Source organism: Protopterus annectens, chromosome 13.part0, assembly GCF_019279795.1.
Source record: "Protopterus annectens isolate FY-2018-M chromosome 13.part0, PAN1.0, whole genome shotgun sequence".
In the NCBI taxonomy this organism is placed as follows: domain Eukaryota; kingdom Metazoa; phylum Chordata; order Ceratodontiformes; family Protopteridae; genus Protopterus; species Protopterus annectens.
In genome coordinates, this window is record NC_056747.1 from 993,410,325 (window position 1) to 993,429,130 (window position 18,806).

Consider the following 18,806-nt stretch of genomic DNA (forward strand, 5'->3'; position numbering starts at 1 on the left):
ATTACTGTGTTCATTTCTGGGATTCTCAACAGTAAAAGCAGATTATACCAGCAGCAAGATTATAGGAAAGAAGTACACATTTTGTAAAGGAAATTAAGGTTTGAGGTTTGAGGAAAAGAGGAATAAGATATCTTAGGTTTTTTTGTACTTATGAGCAAGAATGCATGATACAGTGACTTGTTTACTTAATTCGTTCAGCTTTACTAGTGAACATTTTAGATTAGGTGACATACTGTCCCGCATAAGGCTTGTAGCAAATAAACACTATGGACTCATCACACTTGCAGGAGGTAAGAAGGACAGTGCTGAAAAATAAAGAATGAGAACAGACGGTGATACCTGGCACCTAGCAGTACAGAACACTACAAGGAAAATCAAAAAAGTAACCTGTCATTGAGATTTTATTTTTATTTTTGTGTTACCTTAATTCATTGGTTATTACATCGATCTCTCTTAACCAAATGCAGGTACAATGTAGGTATATGAATTCAACAAAACACAATAAAGAAGAGCTTTTTACAGTACATAGTTGCAGGCATATATACAGAAATGTTTACAATCTGATGTTAGAAGCGTCTGCGAACACAATTAAGAATAAAAACATGCTACAAGATAAAATTCAGACAAAAGAAGTTATGAATGAATAAAGTACATGGTAAAGATGTGGAAGCTGTATCAGAAAATTGGGTAATTTGTCATTTGATAATACTGGAATCTTAGAACAAGGGAGATGGTAGGGAAGGCCACCTACTCTGAGTCAAGCTGCAGCACCTGTGTGCACTGCCTGCCCGGTGTTGGCATTTTGGTGGGGCCCCCTGGACACTATAGTTTAAGTATCAACCTGTCACATCTACCCCATCCTAAGCAAACTTTTCATTTATGCTACAAACTTTTAGGAGTAGTATGCACAGACTGACCTGTAGCTACAGTACTCCTACAGTACATCATGCCTGTGTACCACACTATGTTGGCCCATCTCACAAAGGAATATTCACAGTTATTGACATTTAGTTGTAACAATGAAACATTACAACAACTATATGTACATAAGAAAACTTAGGTGAAATGGTATCCTTGTCACTGCTTACTGTTTTATCCTCCCAACACACACATGTGCGCATGTGCACACACACACACACACACACACACACACACACACACACACACACACACACACACACACACACACACGCACACGCACATGCACACACACACACACACACACACACACACACACACGCACACACACACACACACACACACACACACACACACAGTCAAATACTCCCCTGCCTCCCACCCCGATTTTGGGCTCCACACACCATGCACATTGCCTTTTTTCTTCATTTTCAGGAAAGAGTTTCAGTCTTATTTTTTTTTTCTTTCCAGGAAGACATAAGTTGTGCCCAAAACTTAATGTTCAAAGCTGACAAAATAGTAACTCACAATAAACAAGCCAATTCTTGTGAGGTACATAGATCCTATCTGGAAATATTGCCTGCCTCCCTAACTCTCCCTCCCCACCCAGAAAAGACAGCCAGTGCCTGTATGTCTTTCTAGTGTTAGATTGGGATGCAGAGGTTCAAGTGGCCAGAGTCATGTCTTTCAAATGACTGTTGTCAAACATATATATAGCATGCCTCCTCACTCCTAACCCCCAAAGGCAGTCAGGTATATAAGTGACTGATGTGTGGCTGTGAGGAAAGTGAAAAAATAATGATTTTATAGTAATGCTTTCCAATTTGTTGCTCGTAGACAGTACACTGCCCCTATACAAACTATAGTAAACTTCATTGTACACCTCTGAGGTCTGTGCGAAAAGTAAAAGAACCAAAGACCTCACTGCCCCATCTCAAACATAAGCTATAATAACCTCCTGTGCACACCTCTAAGGTTTGACTGTGATGAAAATTAAAGAAGTGATGACCACACAATCCACAGCCACCTCTGTACGTGCACACACACACACACACACACACACACACACACACACACACACACACACACACACACACACACACACACACACAATCTACAGAAACCTGTACACACAGATCTGAACAGGGCTGGTTTTAGAATGGGTGTGGTTGAGAGCAGAGGCTACCACTAAGTCTATGTCAAAATCCCCTTAAACAGTCTGGGGTGTGGGGGCCACCAGACTCCTAGAAGTTCTAAGTGTCTGAATTTTCTGTGATACATTGTATGCCTGCACAATTGAAGTATGTATGTGTCCAGGCATTACTAGGTCTGTGAAAAGATAAAAATCAGTGATTTTTTTTTACACACACAAACAAGCATAAGCCATAGCAATAGCAGTTTTGCATTTATTTCAGCAAATAGTAATATATTGTGCAACACTGGTACTGCCATACCAGATCAGTCACCGTTGTTTAGCAGTTGCCAAACAGCAACAAGAAATGTCACTTTTTTCCACCATTGAGGAGTAATGCATGCATGTCAATGTCCCTGATTTCACAGACCATCTCTGATTTTGCCTCATGAGTTTGATATGTCCTTTGTAAAAAGCTTGATTTACTGGTAAATCATATAGGATTACAAACAGTCAGTAAACCTAGAGATCAGAGTTTCATAATTGTTATTGTCCAAAAAATGCACTTTGATGCAAAATGTGTTATTCTATTAACTTTGCAAGTGAATTAGAGGAATATGTAAAATGTGTTCATGATTTTGAGCTTTTATTCTGCTATATTTTTTGGCTTTGCCCTGATAGCTTGACAAAGAAGCTGAAAGTTATAATATCTGATGTTCTGGTAATACTTATAAAATTCCCTGAAACAGAAAACCATCTCTGAAGGTTGGAAGCATAATCTCTTCTTAAACTCTAAGATATACACCGAGATCAGCCACTCTGGGCTGCTGATCTCTTGTACTTACGTTGCTTATGTGCATTATCAGCTTTATTCTAACAAGGTCATATCACAGCCCTGCTAAGTTAAAATCTGTAATCAGAAAATGAATACATTTTTTCTCCACAATTTTCTACAACCAGAAGCAGTTTTGTGGGCCACTTTTCACTCATTGATGATTTAAGCCCCCCTTTCAGCCATGGGTATTGCAGATGCCTAAAGATAACTATGTTGTTACTTTTATACCTTTAGTGAAAAGAATGTTCACTAGCAAGATTTAACTAAGCCAGAGGCACAATATCAGTGGTAAAATGTTTAATGGAATTTTGAAGTAATGTACTTGCCAAAACACTGTTACTATAACCAGAGATATCTTTGAATTTTAGAGGAGATAAGTGTTATTATTACCCACCTAATTTGTTAAGTACAAAATATTGCTGTACTAGCTTTTGTTGGTTTGATAGACATGTTATAAAATATCAAGATAAGATAACTTGCTGCTGTTGTATTTGGAGGCCCCTCAGGACTGCAGGGTTCACTGGTACCTAAAGTCAGCTACGGTGCACTGGATAAAGCACGTTTCCTATTATCAATTTCCTTGTATATAATTATAGCCACATAGCACCAAACCAAGGGAGTCACTATTAGCTATATTTGTAGAATTAGAACCATGAACATTTGTTTGAACCATACTATATTGTATTATACTGACTGGAACTAAAGATTTTAAAAAAGTAAAAATGCTGTCTGTTTTTATCTTTTTAGAAAGCTTCTTTAGAAGACATATTGCAATATATCCAATCATCCATCTACGATATTGAAGGAAATTTAGCTCATCTGTGGGCAGAAACTGAATGCCAGGCACTGGACTACCATACTAGGAGAGGTGGACAGGTGAGTTCAGAATATACCTGTTGCCAAGGAAAGGTTATGTGAAGCCAAGCTTATTGCATCTAATATGATTTCACAGTGGACAGGCAAGGAATTTGATGTCTGATAGAGACTTTTAGGTTGCTCAGGAGAATAAGAATAGTTCCAATTAACTTTTAATGAAAACCCGTACTGAGAAACAAACAGGCCAACATGAGAAATGCTAGGGGAGTGAATGAGAAGTTTTAATTTGCCAGGAGTCAGGCCTACTTCATGCCAAAACAATTAAAGATTTTGAGGTAGATAGAAAAGACAGACTAAACAGCTCAATTTAAAAAAATGTAACAATAAAATAACAAATTATGCATATATGTTATTGTATTTCTGTGACTTTTTATTGTGTGAAATTGCTAATCAGTTTGATAAACAGACTACTGTCTGTCATAGACAAGCAGTTGATATTGAAATACAAGTGAGTGAAATGGAGAACTTGGTCATTTTCTGCAAACAAACCTACCAATATTTCCAATATAAGTGACATCTTCACAATTTGTAAGATATATAAGGGATATTCAGTAATATACTAATCTTCAGTAGGAAGCCATGTTGCTTGTATGTTTCTAGTTTTCACACTTTATTTTTGGCCAACAGTTCTTGACATTTAACAATGCACAATGAACACAATGGTGTGAAAGCAAACCATGACTGTTTGCAAAATGACTAATTTATTTACAATTTTTATAACATAAATTATAACAATTGTATTAAAAATGATATTTCTGCTCAGAAGCCTTAAGTTCAGACTTTCTACACAAATCATTCTACCAGGATCCAATTATTCTTCTAATTAAATTATAAAAAAGTATACCAAGATGAAATGGCAATGTATTGCAGACTTCGATAAAAACTAAAATAAATGGTCAAACCAGTCATAATTAGATTTATTAAACAGTTAAACAGTAAATGCTTTTGTCCAAATGATATCTGATTACAGTCAGCAGAAGTCTGTTTGGATAAAAACACTTACTGCTTTAACGGTTTAATACATTTAGTTTTGGTTGTTTTGACCATTTCATATTATTATTATTTATGGCTTTAATTAAGACTATCAAAAAATAATATCAGCAAATAAGCAATACTTTAACTCATTTTGTCAACGAAAATCATTCATTTTACATTTGTATTCTTTTGTTAGCAGCATATTTTGTTGTGTTTTTGTGTCTGTATTATAAGTTGTAGGTCATAGACATTATCTAGTCACAGGGTGGTCTGCAACCAAAAACTAACTCATAATTTAAAAAGTAAATTAGGCACCTGATCTTGATGTAAAACATGAAAAAATATAATTGACAAAAATGTAAAATTTGATATTTTAGCTGTAATACTTATTTTTTTTGTAGCGGTGGTGGTGCTGCGGTAGCGTTTTAGCCTCACAGTAAGACGTTGTCCTGTTCGATTCTCAGATAGAGCGTCTTCTGTGTGGAGACATGCGTGAATGGGTGTACCTTCGTTGAAGGTTGTGTGTCAGAGCTGGCAACTCGGCACGTAAAAATCGACTGCCAATCATTAGCAGACCGGAGTTCCGCTGTGGTGACCCCTAAATGGGAAAAGCCGAAAGACACGACAACAACTTATTTTTTTGTAATTAATACCTTTTTATCAAACAATTAATTTTTATTTTAACTAACTGCACACTTTTTACTGATTCATTAGTTCTAATACATATTTTAATAAGATATATAATTTTTCATTCTGTAATTATTTATAATACTTAATTTGATAATTAGTTATATACTTTTTCATTAATTATGCAATATAGTTTAATTTTGTGCATACTTTTACTGATTGATTAGTTTTAATATTATTAATTAATTTATACTTTTGTAGATCAGAGTGTATGTGCTGTGTCTTTAAGAAGCATGTCAAAGACTGTACGTGCACATATAAATGTCAGGCACGTGCAATTCCAAGTGCTATTTTGAGAGAGCAGCCAGATAGTGAGCATGCATGATCGCAGTTGTTAGTTTGTATATGTTACTTAAGTTAAAGTCAGTAAACGTCTATAATGATGTGTTTGTGTAAAATAAAGCTGCTTGAACAGAACCCACAAAACCTTCTATTGTGTCCACAGTAGGAGAGCGACATGGTGTCAGAACCAGGATCGCAGAGAATATTATTCAGAGTGATGAGGTGCAGAGATGACAGTGAAGGTAAACTAAGAGAAACGAGCACGAAGAAGAGCCAGAAAAGAATCAAAGGTAATGAGAATCACACAAACTGCTTTTTTTGTAAAAAAGACAAAACAGGGCATTACAAGGACACAAACCACATTATTAAACAAGCGGAAGGCACAAAAGATTTATTAACTAAGAAAAATGGTTAAAATAAAGCTACATGATGAAACAATTAACAGAAAAGCAAAACGAGTGTGTTTAAGCAAAACGGGCATGTTTAGAGTAAAACGAGCACAAGAAAAATACAATGGGCACGAAAAGAGATTAAACGAGAAAAAGGAATGTAATAAGGGCAAAAAGGAGCACATTAACCATAAATAAAGCAAGGCGACTGCATGTTTTTGGCAAAGTGCTATGTTTTGGCATAACTACGACTTTGCATTATGTCAAGCCATAATTAAGTTATTCAAAGTATCTCAAAAATGTTTAAAATTGCTTACGGTGTGTGCTTATTACTGTGCATGTATTCCAAAGAGTTTACTGTGTGCAAAGTGCAACTATTTCATGAGTACTGTCAAAGTATAGCCATTTCGAAAAGTTTCTTGTGCTGGCTGTGTCTATTCACAAAATGTCAACATTACAGAGTGCTTCTTGCACAATAAAGAGTTTCCTAGCAAGGTACTGCCATTTGGGGAAATTTCACCGTGCTGTGTACAGTTTATTCACAAAGTGCAATTACTTTGAAATGTTATTGACTCTGAGCTTCTCTTGCCTAGTTCATTCACATCATGCAGTTATTTATGTTTCTTACACTGATAAGAGGTGATTTCTTACAATACAATAATTTGAAGAGTATTACAATGCCCATGAGACTTATTTCACGTAGTTCAGTTATACAAAGGCTTTTTGTGCTATTGGACAAAGTTACAAATACTGGCATAAATTTCTGGCATATGTGTATGTGTATATGTTTGTGCTTATTTGCAAAACCCTTCACTGGTATGTGTTAATATTGCAGATGGATTTCAAAAGCCTTTACCTCTTGTATTTGATCAAAATATTGCAGAGAATTGGAGAATATTTGAGCAAGAGTATGATATTTTATATAAGCAGCTTATGCAGACAGAGATGCATACACCAGGACATTCATTTTGCTAAACCTATCTGGGTCAAAGGCCATAGAAAGAAAGCGTTCATTTGTGTATGCACCAGCAGTATATGAAGGAGAAGGTGAAAACCATCATATTGTTGTGCAGGCTGAATCAGGGTTGACCCCAAGTGTTTAAAGCGCAAGTTCAGAGAAATGTGTAACCCCCAGACAAATATTACATTAGAGAGGCACCTGTTTTACATGAGAGATCAGTAACCATTGGAGACTTTTGCAGCTTATATAACTGACCTGGGAAACAAAGCTAAAATGTGTCAGTTTGGTTACTTAAAAGATGAGCTGATAAAGGACAGGCTCATGTGTGTGGTATTAATAATGCTGCTGTGAGAAAAACTTTGCTTTGTGACTGTGATTTAAAGTTGAATAAAGCCATAGAGATTTGTCAAATCCATGAGGTGACAGAAAAACACAGAAGTATGTTAGCGAGTGACAAGAGCATGGTTTAAGCAGGCTCCAGAACAAATATAGATAGTATGCAACATTTGGCAAACAGAAGTAGGCCTAAGCACTTGGCAGCCATGACCCCTGCTGGCTCACCAGGGAAACCTCATAGCTTTCCAGCAAGTTCTAAGAAAGGAGGATGCTCAGCCTCAATGCAACACAAGTATGAATCAGCAAAACCCAAGTCTAGCTTTATTCTTAACTGTCACAATTGTGGTGCAAATCATGAGTCTAAAAGAGAGAAGTGGTTAGCATTTGGTCAGCAATGTCACAAGTGTAAAAAATTGAACCATTTCCAAAAATTTTGCAAATTAAGTAAACCTCACACAGTTGTAGACACTGGTTCAAAGTGTAATGTTATATCAGTGGACACATTTGCGAAAGTGAGAACTAATGAACAACTTAAATTAGGCAGTAGTACAAAACTTGATACTTATGGAGGTGAAGAAATTCAAACCGAAGGCTCAGTGATGCTTTCATGTTATTCGGCCAAGTACTGTTACACCTTGTTATTCTATGTAGTTTGAAGACCAGTACATTCTTTACTGGGTCTCAAAGAAAGCTTGAGAATGAATATGCTTTCTTTTACCAAAGAAGTTTATCACATAAGTGTGTTTCCTAGTTCTAATTTTTCTGAAGCCATTTTCTCAGAGTATGCTGTTGCTTTCGATGACAATTTGGGCCAACTTCCAGTTGTATATTCCATGAAGTTAGTTCCAGAGGTCACTCCAGTAGTTAGATCAGTAAGAAGAGTTCTGATAGCTATGCAGGATAAAGTTAAGTCTCAGATGGATAAAATGTTGCAGCAATGTGTGATTTGTCCAGTTACAGAACCAACTGAATGAGAGTCTTCTGTGGTAGCAGCTCACAAAAAAGGCTCTGATGAAGTCAGAATATGTACTGAACCAAGAGATTTCAACAAAGCATTGAAGAGACCATGTCATCCAATGTGCACAGTCGAAGACGTCACAGCCCTAATACCGGATGCCACTGTTTTTTCTGTCTTGGATGCAAAGAGTTCATTTTGGCAAGTGATGCTTGGTCACAAATCCTCATTACTAACCACTTTTGGTACTCTGTTTGGCAGATACAGATCCCTAAGGATGACATTTGGAATAAATTCTGTAAGTGAAGTCTTTCAGCATGTAATGGAGCAAATTTCTTCACGTTATCCTTGTGCATAATAGTAGATGATTTATTGGCTGGAGGCAATGGTGAAGTAGAGCATGACAGAAACCTAAAGAAAGTTCTAGACAGAGCATGTGAAGTAAACTTGAAGCTCAATCCTCTGAAGTGCAAATTCAGACTTCCAGAAGTTACATACGCAGATCATTTATTTACCAGTACTGGCTTGAGACCAAACCTGACCAAGCAAGCAGCTATTCTTGAGATGTCAGCACCAGACAGTGTTCAAACTCTACGGCATTTCCTAGGCATGGTCAATTATTTAGTCAAGTTTATACCAGACTTCAGTGAGTTGACAGCAGCTTTAAGAGAGCTAATGCACAAAGATGTTGCGTGGTCATGGTTAGAACAGCACCAAAAGGCATTTGGAGACCATAAGCAGAAAATTGCCACCCCACCTACATTAAGATACTATGATATGAACAAACCAGTCACTCATTCCTGTGATGCTTCAAATTTTGGTCTTGGTGCGGTTATACATCAAGAGGGCAGACCAGTATCCTATACATCTAGAACACTTATCCAAACTGAAATGCAGTATGTTCAAACTGAGAAAGGACTTTTGGCAATAGTATTTGCATGTTCCAAGTTTCATGATTATATTTATGGTGGAGCTATTCAGATTGAAACTTGCCAGCAACCTCTAGTTACTACTCTAAAGAAGCCTATGTATTCCGCACCAGCGAGATTACAAAAAAATGATGCTCAAATTGCAAAAGTACAACTTCAAAATGGTCTGCACGAAAGGCAAACTGCTCTATCTGACTGATATCCAGATCACCCAGAAATATGATGGAGCAGCTTGACGCAGAGAATTTTGACTTTGATGTGATGGCAGTGTGTTATTTTCTACCACTAGGCTTGATGAGTTAAGAGATCACACAAAGACTTATCCAGTTTTGCAAAACCTCAATCACTACATTACTGTTGGATGGCCGTCAAAGCAATCTAGTGTACCAGCTAAAGTGCAAACCTATTTTCCTTACAGAGATGAAATGTTGACAGAAGATGGCATTATTTACAAAGTTCCTAAAATTGTTGTTCCTGCTTCCAAATTCCAAATAACAAGAATATATCCAGATTTTGCATCATGGTCACCCAAGTTCTGCATCCAGTAAGAGAAGAGCGAGAGAATTAGTATTTTAATCTTCATTACTGAAAGACATCAATAAAGTACTTTCTTCTTGTTCAGTATGCAATAGTACTAGACCACATTTGCAAAGAAAACCACTGCAGCTAAGTCCAGTTCCTGAACCACACTGGTCAATAGTAGCCACTGGTATCTTTGAGTGGAACAATTAACACTACTTAGTATTGGTAGACTCTTATTCAGATTGGTTTGAGAATGATCTACTACCTACCCTAACATCCACTGCTGTTATTACTAAATTGAAACATCATTTCTCAGTCCATGGTAGCCCACACACTTATTTCTGACAATGGTACTCATTTTACTAGTCAGTTGTTTCAGAAATGTGCAAGAGAATGGGACTTTGTACATCTCATTAGCAGTCCTGAATATCCACAGTCAAATGCTCTAGCTGAAAGTGCATTGCAGAATTAAGGTCAAAGCGTGACAATACCGATGTGTTCTTGAATTTGCTTAATCTCAGAAACATACCCCATGACGATATTCAGGAAAACAGAGCTACACTACCTATTAGTTCCAGTTTACTGAGGCCTAAAGCTAAGAACAATAAAACCATCAAGGCTCAACTTTTCAAGAAGAGTACTATCCAGAAGTCCAGTTATAACAAATCAAACAGATTTATTTGTCCATTGAGGGAAGGCTAGACAATGAAAATGCAAACGGTGAAAGGTTTCATTAATATTAGTCAGGTTACAGGTATATGTGCCAAGCCAAGATCCTACCTTATAGACTTATAGACTCCGAGGGTGTGGAGTACAGGAGAAATTACAAACATCTTATTCCTGTACTAGAATCATTATCATCATCATCACAATATTGTTTCTGTGATGTAGACTAAACCTGAGAGAGAACTAAATGTTGTTTCCACCCCAGAGTGTGTTCGAACCACTGATTCCATTCCTGAAAATATTTCAGATACTTCATAGGTTGAATATTTTGCAGAGACAGCTCCAGTTGCTAAATCCATTTCCCAGTTTTATGTCACACAATATAGATGACTATCTAAGCCAAGTGTGAAATACGCAGCAACGTGGACTTAACTGTATATATAAGTACCTAGTCTTGTATAAATGCATGACAAAGAACTACCTGTGATATCTGCATGCCAAATAGACTCATAATGTTGCATGATCTATTTCTCAAAGAGGGAGGATGTAGATCAGAGTGTATGTGATGTGCCTTTAAGAAGCATGTCAAAGAATGTAAATGCGCATATAAATGTCAGCCACGTGCAATTCCTAGTGCCATTACGAGAGAGCAGCCAGAGAGTGAGCATGCATGATTGCAGTTGTTAGTTTGTACATAAGTTACTTAAGTTAATGTCAGTAAACTTCTATGATGATGTGTTTGTGTAAAATAAAGCTGCTTGAACAGAACCCATGAAGACTCTTCTTTTGTGTCCAGAGTAGGAGAGTGACAACTTTGTTGATTGGGATAGTCCCATTAGGCCAAAGGTGCCTTTTCCGGTGAGATCTAAAGTGGTATTCAAACTGACTAGGGGAAATTTGGCCAGGACACTGGGAAACTCTTTTTTTCAGTAAGTGCTGTGGGATTTTTTACCTCAACCTGCTCTGCAACCATCTCAGACAGATGGGGCCTCAGTTTCATGTGTCATTCGAAGGATTGCTCAGTCAGGAGTACACTACCTTCCTTGTGCTGAACTTCAGTGTAAATTATTAATTTCAAGTTCCCAGCTGTGTTACTGCCCAAGGTTGTGTTAGGAACAGTGTGGTCATTTCATTTTAACTATTGCAACAATTCTCTCTGCAAAGTCTACCTACAACCCCTGACCCTCCAGTATCCCTTTTACTCCATTTAGTTTCTCTGATCTCTCTTTAATTGTTATTCATTTTCAACAACCAAGTAAATAAAGTATTGAGACAACAAATAAAAAGGTATTAAAAATTCAAAATCCTTTTTGGTGGACTAAATTTTAATTCTTTTGAAACTAAATTGCATTTCCATTTTAGGAGATTACTGAGTAGCTATAAATGTATCAGTTGCGACTAAAAATGCGCTGCAATTCATAAAACAAATACCTCTGGAATGAAACATGAAGTCATTCAGCATGTGTGTGTCATAATTAGATGCAAGTTAAAAAGATTTCTAGAGGAAAAACAGGTGATGTGGAACAAAAACTACAATAGAAATGTAGGATTAGAGAGACAATACCACAGTTGCAGTCCTTGAGATATTTTATCTTTTTAGTTTGGAATGCTTTAACTTTGTGGAAATGGTCAAAAATTCTAATGAATTATCTCTTTATTTTTGCAGAAGCCACAGCAGTACCACAATATCATCAGGTAATCCATTTGTTTATTTTTCCTTTTTCAATTTTTTTCAACTGTGCAGTAAATTAATTAAAAAAGCATGCAGATCAGTTAGACAAGGCATTCATCCTTGTATGGCTATACAACATACTTTGATTTTTCCTGACCCTTATTTGTAATTTAACATTCTGCAAATATTATATAACTATCCTAAAAGTTCCACAGAAATTACAATGAGTCCGTATTAGCTCTTCAGTCAAAATAACTTGTAGATACTGTTTTAAATGGGACTAATCATAGGATCGTAGGATCATAGGAAGTTACTAGGCTATTGGCCCTGAAGACCTTACAAGCCTAGCCAAGAATTTACTCCATGTTCCAGCAAGTCAGCATCCAATGCGCCTGTCCAGCAAGGACACAGGTAGAATCCCAGGGGTGTATTTTCTGTTCCCCATCCAGTTATCCAGGTTGCTCTTAAAAAGGGTTAATGAGGTATTCTGCTTGATGTGGTGATGGTGTCTAGTCCACAGAAAGGGGAGTCTCTGGGACACAAATTTGTCCCGCCAACAAGTCCAATTGATGTCACAGACCAGGTTGAGGTTGCGTGTGTGGTTTACCTGAGTGGAGCTTGACTTGTGGATATGCAGCAGTCCCATCAAGGAAGGGTCTGAGATTGCTTTGTATGCCAGACAGAGGTCACCTCTGTGGAGATTGTATGAGACTGACTAGAGTGACAGGGCTTTTAGCCTATCTGTGTAGGATAGCTGTTTGAGGCCCTGGATTCTCCTGGTGAAGAACCTCTGTGGTCTGTTCAGCTGCTGCATGTGCTTTGTGAGGTACATACCAAAAGGGGCATTGTACTCAATAATGGGTCTTATAAGGGAAGAATACAGGGATGCTATGACCTCCTTGTCCCTAGATGAGATACCCTTACTAATGAGGTGAGCCATGTAGAAAGCTTTCCTTACAATGGAGGCAATATTGTGGTCAAAAGTCAGTTTGCTATCAACCTGGGTGCTGAAGTCCGTCACAACTGATTGAGTGTTTAGGACCTTATTAATGTGATAATTTGTGGGAACATTACTCTCTCCAAAGGGGAAGATTATGCATTTTTTGGCATTCAGTTAGAGGCCATGTTTCTGGCACCAGCCATTTGTTTGGGTGAGACCCTCTTGGAAGATGTCCACATCACTAGAGGAATTCATGATAGCACCCAGCTTGCAGTCATCTGCAAACTTGGTCAGCCATAGCCCATTGGTTTTGGCCTGAACCTCAGAAAAGTATATCCCAAACAACAGAGGCCTCAAGACTGATCCCTGGGGTAAACCACCCATTACGGGTCTGCTGTTTGATGTGGCTTTCCCTATTTTGACTAGGTGGGTTCTATCAGTGAGCCAGTTTGCTACCCATCTGGTAACATAAAGATTGATGCCTAGTTGAGAGAGTTTATCTATTATACCCGAGTGGGGAATAATAACGAAGTCTTTAGCCAGGTCAAGGTAGGCAGAGTGCATCATCTTCCCCTCATCCATGCCTTTGACTGTCTCAAAGAAGTCAACCAAATTTAACAGGCATGACCTCCACTTGATGAAACCAAACTGTGTGGGATTGAGTGTTTGAGGTTGCCAATATCCTTGTTAATGAGGTCCGTAATAATCCGCTCCCTAGCCTTACAGATGAGGCTAGTTAGGCTGATTGGTCTGGTCTATAATTTCCTGGATGAGTGGATGCTCCACCTTTGTGCAAAGGGATGACACTCGCTGTCCTCGATGCAGTTGAGATGAAGCCAGTACTCAGGCTTTGATTGAATAGGGTGCCCAGTGGCACTGCAAGTTCCTGCCTGAGTTCATGTCGGATGCAGCCTGGGATATTATCGGTTCCCATGGAGGCTGTATTTTTTTTTTTGCCTTAGAGATGGCAGTGATGACTTGCTCCCTAGAGATGAGAGGAGGGGGGCAGGTGCTGGGGATGTCCTGATTTACTGATAAGGTAGACAGAAGGGTGACGTTTTCACTGAACCTATCTGCCAGAAGGCTGGCTATATCTACAGCATTTGTGTATGTCGTGTCCTTGACCACCCGTTCTGAGCAGATAGGAGTGCTTCCATTGAGATTGCAGACATATACGAAGAAGGCCTTGATTGTCTTTAGTAGATGTGGCCAGTTTGGACTCAAATTTTGCTTTGGAGGATTTTACTAGTGCTTTTATTTGCTTGTTATGGGTAAGGAGAGATTGCTTCAAATTAGGCACTTGCTCCTTCTTGGTCCTGGACAGCAATTTTTTTCTTTTTATTATAGAGTTTATTTATTGCAGATGACCATCAGACAGGTTTACTCTTCCATGAGGAGGAGGAGGAGGAGGATTTTGCCCTGTCGGGTATTCCTGATTCCATGTAGTTATATAAATGCTCGTATAGTACTTTGATGTAGGTTTGGACATATGTGCCAGTTCCTATGGAGGGGAGGGGGCTGTGAAGCTGTTTATACCTTGCCTGAGCAGGTTGTAATCCGCTTTGGAGAAGTTTTTTGTTTGATTCTAGCTAGGGGTGTCAGGGAAGATGGTGACTTCAAAAGTGACTGCTCTGTGATCAGATCTTATGAGGGAGGATGACACTGTATGATTTCTGCAATGGTTACTTATGTTAGTTAATACCAAGTCCAATATATCACCTCTTGTGGGGGTGTCGAGTCAGCTGGCCCAAGGCATTTACATTGATGAAATCAAGGAATCTCTGGGCATTTGTGTTTTGGCATTAGTAGTTCTTCCAGTCTATTGTTGGATAGTTAGCCACCCATGATAAGGGTAAAGGGTTGAATCTTGATAGATTCAGAGAGGTCCAGATAGGTGGAGTGGACATCTTGAATCAAAGTTGGGGGCCTGTAGCTAGCTATGGTTTGAATAGGAGTTTTGTCAATGGTTAGCTGCATCTGGAGTGTCTCCTATGCATCATACTTTTATATATATTGCAACTCCATCTCCTTTTTCTTTGCTGCCCACAGTTTGTAGTCTGAATGTATGATATGATGAGTAATTTGGTATGGCTGGGGTGCTCTCTGCAGCTTTGAACCAGGTTTCTGTGACTGCACAAATGTCAGCATCTTCCAGGGTTAAGAATGCTTGCAATGAGTGCCATTTCATGTTTAGGCTCCTAGCATTCAGCAGCATGACCTTTAATTTACGTTTTGATGAAGTTTTCATGTTGGTAGTTTTGACCTCATGGCATTGCCTAAAAAGGCACTATGGGGGAGGCAAGAGGCTTTGCCAGGAGCCTGAAGCCCAAGGGAGACAGTGATGCATTTGATGCCAGTAGCTCCACCTTTCCACATATTGTTATCCATTTGATGCCAGTAGCTCCACCTTTCCACATATTGTTATCCATTTGGCTTAAAAGCTTTCACCACCCCCATCCCCTATCCCTTTTAGGAAAGCTACAGATACGAAATAATAAAACAAGCTTGGCTGCTGCTCATAATTTAAATGTATTTTTTATTTATGCCATTGAAAAATAATTTAATGGTAAATGCGTTTACCTGTGAGAGCTTACTTCCGTAGAATGTACCCCTTTATTTACTGATATTGCAACTGTCTTATAAATACTTTATGTGCAATCTGACTTGTACTTCATGAGTTTTGTATTTGTTGCTGTAATGTGTTGCTTTCTGCAAATCACATGTTTCAGTCACTGTATCTCATACTGGCAGGGAAACGAGTTTCATCTTCATTTGCCTTTTCTGAAAACACATTTAAGTGCTTCTTTTTTACACCCATGCATCATATACTGGCTAGTGAAAAAAATCCCTAACACTAACCTATATTTTAATAAAATGCCAGCAATTCATTGATATCAATTAGCTCTGATCAACTGCATATGACACTACTCAGTAGGTATGTGTTATGCAGATTATATGATCATTCTGGTTTTCTGTATTTTTTTTCTTTCTTTGCCCTCCCCTTTGCATGCTCTCCAGTTGCCCAACAACAGCACATAATGCTCCTGGTACTATTCCTTGGGATCGGAACCACAAAACAGAGCAGCATCACATACACTGTCCTACACAACAGGATTTGTTTTGGGGGGTACGTCCAAACTAGATGGAGCTATTGGCATCAAATGCATCACTGTATGTAATACTAGTTAGTTCCACTCCCAACTCATTACCAAAATGCTAATGGGAATCTGTTTCACAATTTTGGTATAAGCCCATCACTGTGGATGTGCCTGCTCATGAGCAGATAATTATCTCTCCCTCCCTCCCTCCTTCCGCAAGTGGGTAAGGTGATGGCAAAAAGCCCTTCCTTCTTTGCTCCTTCCCCCCATTAGTCAAGTTTGTGTCAGCTAGATTATAGTCAGGCATCCAGTTCTGTATGCCATGGAGCCAGTCTTTGTGATTTTCAAAAGTAATAATGAAATGTGATAAGGGCAGCTGTACTAGTCATATATTATTGCTTGCTCCTTACAAGAAAGTTATGCTGTGGGACTTACTTACTACCAAGAACTTACTGGGCCATGCTACTAATAAAGGACTGGGGATTATGAAAGTTTCACAAGATGGATGAAGCCTGTTAATATAGTTGCTAAGTAAGAAGTTTACAGTGGTAACACATCTTGAAGCTATTTCAGGGCTCACTAATTAGATACTGAAGACTGACCATCTTATACTCTATAAAGGATGTGAATCACAGTTAAATCAATGCGAGGTCAGTACTATCATGTGAGGTAAATAAACACTTAGACAATGACTTTTTAAGTTATCTTTTAATGTAACTAGCAAACAATTAAGAGTTATTTCTTATAATTTGTATGCAAGCACATGTGGCTCTGTGTTTGACAGATATCATTTTAGAACTGGCTTATACATTATGCCTAGAAAAGGCTTTTATTGTATACTTATCTTACAAAAGGCCATGCCTCAGCACATTCTGGATCTGTGAGAAACATTTATGGCTTTTAAATAAGGTATACCTTGAGTGGTATTACATCAAGAAATACAAAATTTGTTTTCAGGACAATTTACAGGAAAAGTATTGGATCAGAAATAGTGCATCAATTTTATTTATGCGACTGATAGAAAGCTGTTCTACAGAAAGGGAAAGAAAGCAGGTTATTAATCAGCTTGGATAAAAAATTTATCCAACACACATAATCTAGTAGGTTATGTCATCCAGGTAGGTCTTAACTGCTGATGAAGTCTAAGTCTGTTATCTGTCTAGCTGTTTAAGCTTCACTTTTGTAAAAATACATTTTTGTTCAACTATTGCTTCATATAGTCTAACAATTGAATATACTCTTCTAAACAGGTCCACAGACAAGTGTACAATTCAAAACAATTGAAGAAGAGTACAAGGATGGAAAGAATGTCTCAGAGAAGGAGGAGAAACGTAGACATCTGTGAAACAATGAAAACTCTTGTAGACACACTTTACATCTGACAGGCAAATAAAATAGTGTAGAGATGTTAAGATTGTACTAGAAATTGAAATCAGTGAAAGGAATGTTACCAGGAAGTTTACATCCCCAAAGACCACAAAAAACAGGAGAAACTAAAATTCAGTGAAACACATCAGTCAGTGTTGACTTGAGGCCTTACCCTGGTGTCTTCTCTTACCTACATTGTGTCATATTTCTAACAGTAAACTATTTCTAAAACTCCAGTGTTGTGCCTATCTTAAGGGTAAATGACATAGTAGGAAACTTAGGACTATTAATTTCCCTGGATGGAATGAGTAATAAAAAGGTTTTCAGAGCAGTATGCTTAGAATAAAGCAACAGATAAAATGTTTCTAACTTTTAAATAAAAATACTCTGGGAAATAAGGCATTCAGTAGCTGTTAATTCTGTATAACAGTATTCTCTTCTTAACATAGTCAAAAGTGTGTCTACCTATATGCCCATCTTATTTATAATTCATTTTGTTCTGTTTTTATGCCAATCTAATGCTTGTATTTTCTTGCATCACTGTGAATTATGTAATACTACCAAATGTGTAACTTAGCTCACTTCAAATGTTTAATAAAGCAATTTTCTTTGGCATTGTAGTTATGTCCTCATTTATTTTCATAGCACTTGTTTATAATTGTTGAATTCTCTAAAAAAGTTCAGCACTATACAGAAAGAAAGATGGAAAAAGAGAATGAAATAAGAGAGAGAGTACAGTGGGATAGAGATGTAAGGGAGTAGATAAGTCGTACTGAATGCTGAGATGGGAATGGCATAAAGACCATGTTGAGAAAGGTAAATTAGTAGCAGGCACACTTTCCCCCAGATTCTGCATGCCTTGCTTGGTGTGCAGGATTAGTGCAGGAGCTCTAGCAGGAAATATGTCTGCCGTGCAATCCAGGAACAGCCTGCAGAGGTGTGCACAAGCGCTCCTGCACTAGTCCTGCACAGACTAAGCCCCTGTATGCAAATCACCCCATTTGCAGGAGAAATTCATGCAATTGTAGTGAATTTGTGATCCAGGAATCTTGAAACTAGCCGTGCATGACTAGTGTAATCTGTAGAAATGTACTCGGTTAGTAACCGAGTACATTTTTGCAAAATCCAAAACGTAGCCATGACAGCTCCAAATAAAGGTTGCATATCAGTCAGGAAGCATGCCAATTGTCAAGTATAAGGCCATTGGCATTGCAAACATCTTAAAAAATAAAAAAAAATCAACTTTTATTTTTTTTTTAGCCGAT

At 37.9% G+C, this 18,806-nt stretch overlaps 1 pseudogene; it reads left to right on the forward strand.

Annotated features, from left to right (window-relative positions):
* LOC122788008 overlaps positions 1–17,844 on the forward strand; it is a 51,847-nt pseudogene extending 34,003 nt beyond the window's left edge.
* The last annotated feature ends 962 nt before the right edge of the window (positions 17,845–18,806 follow it).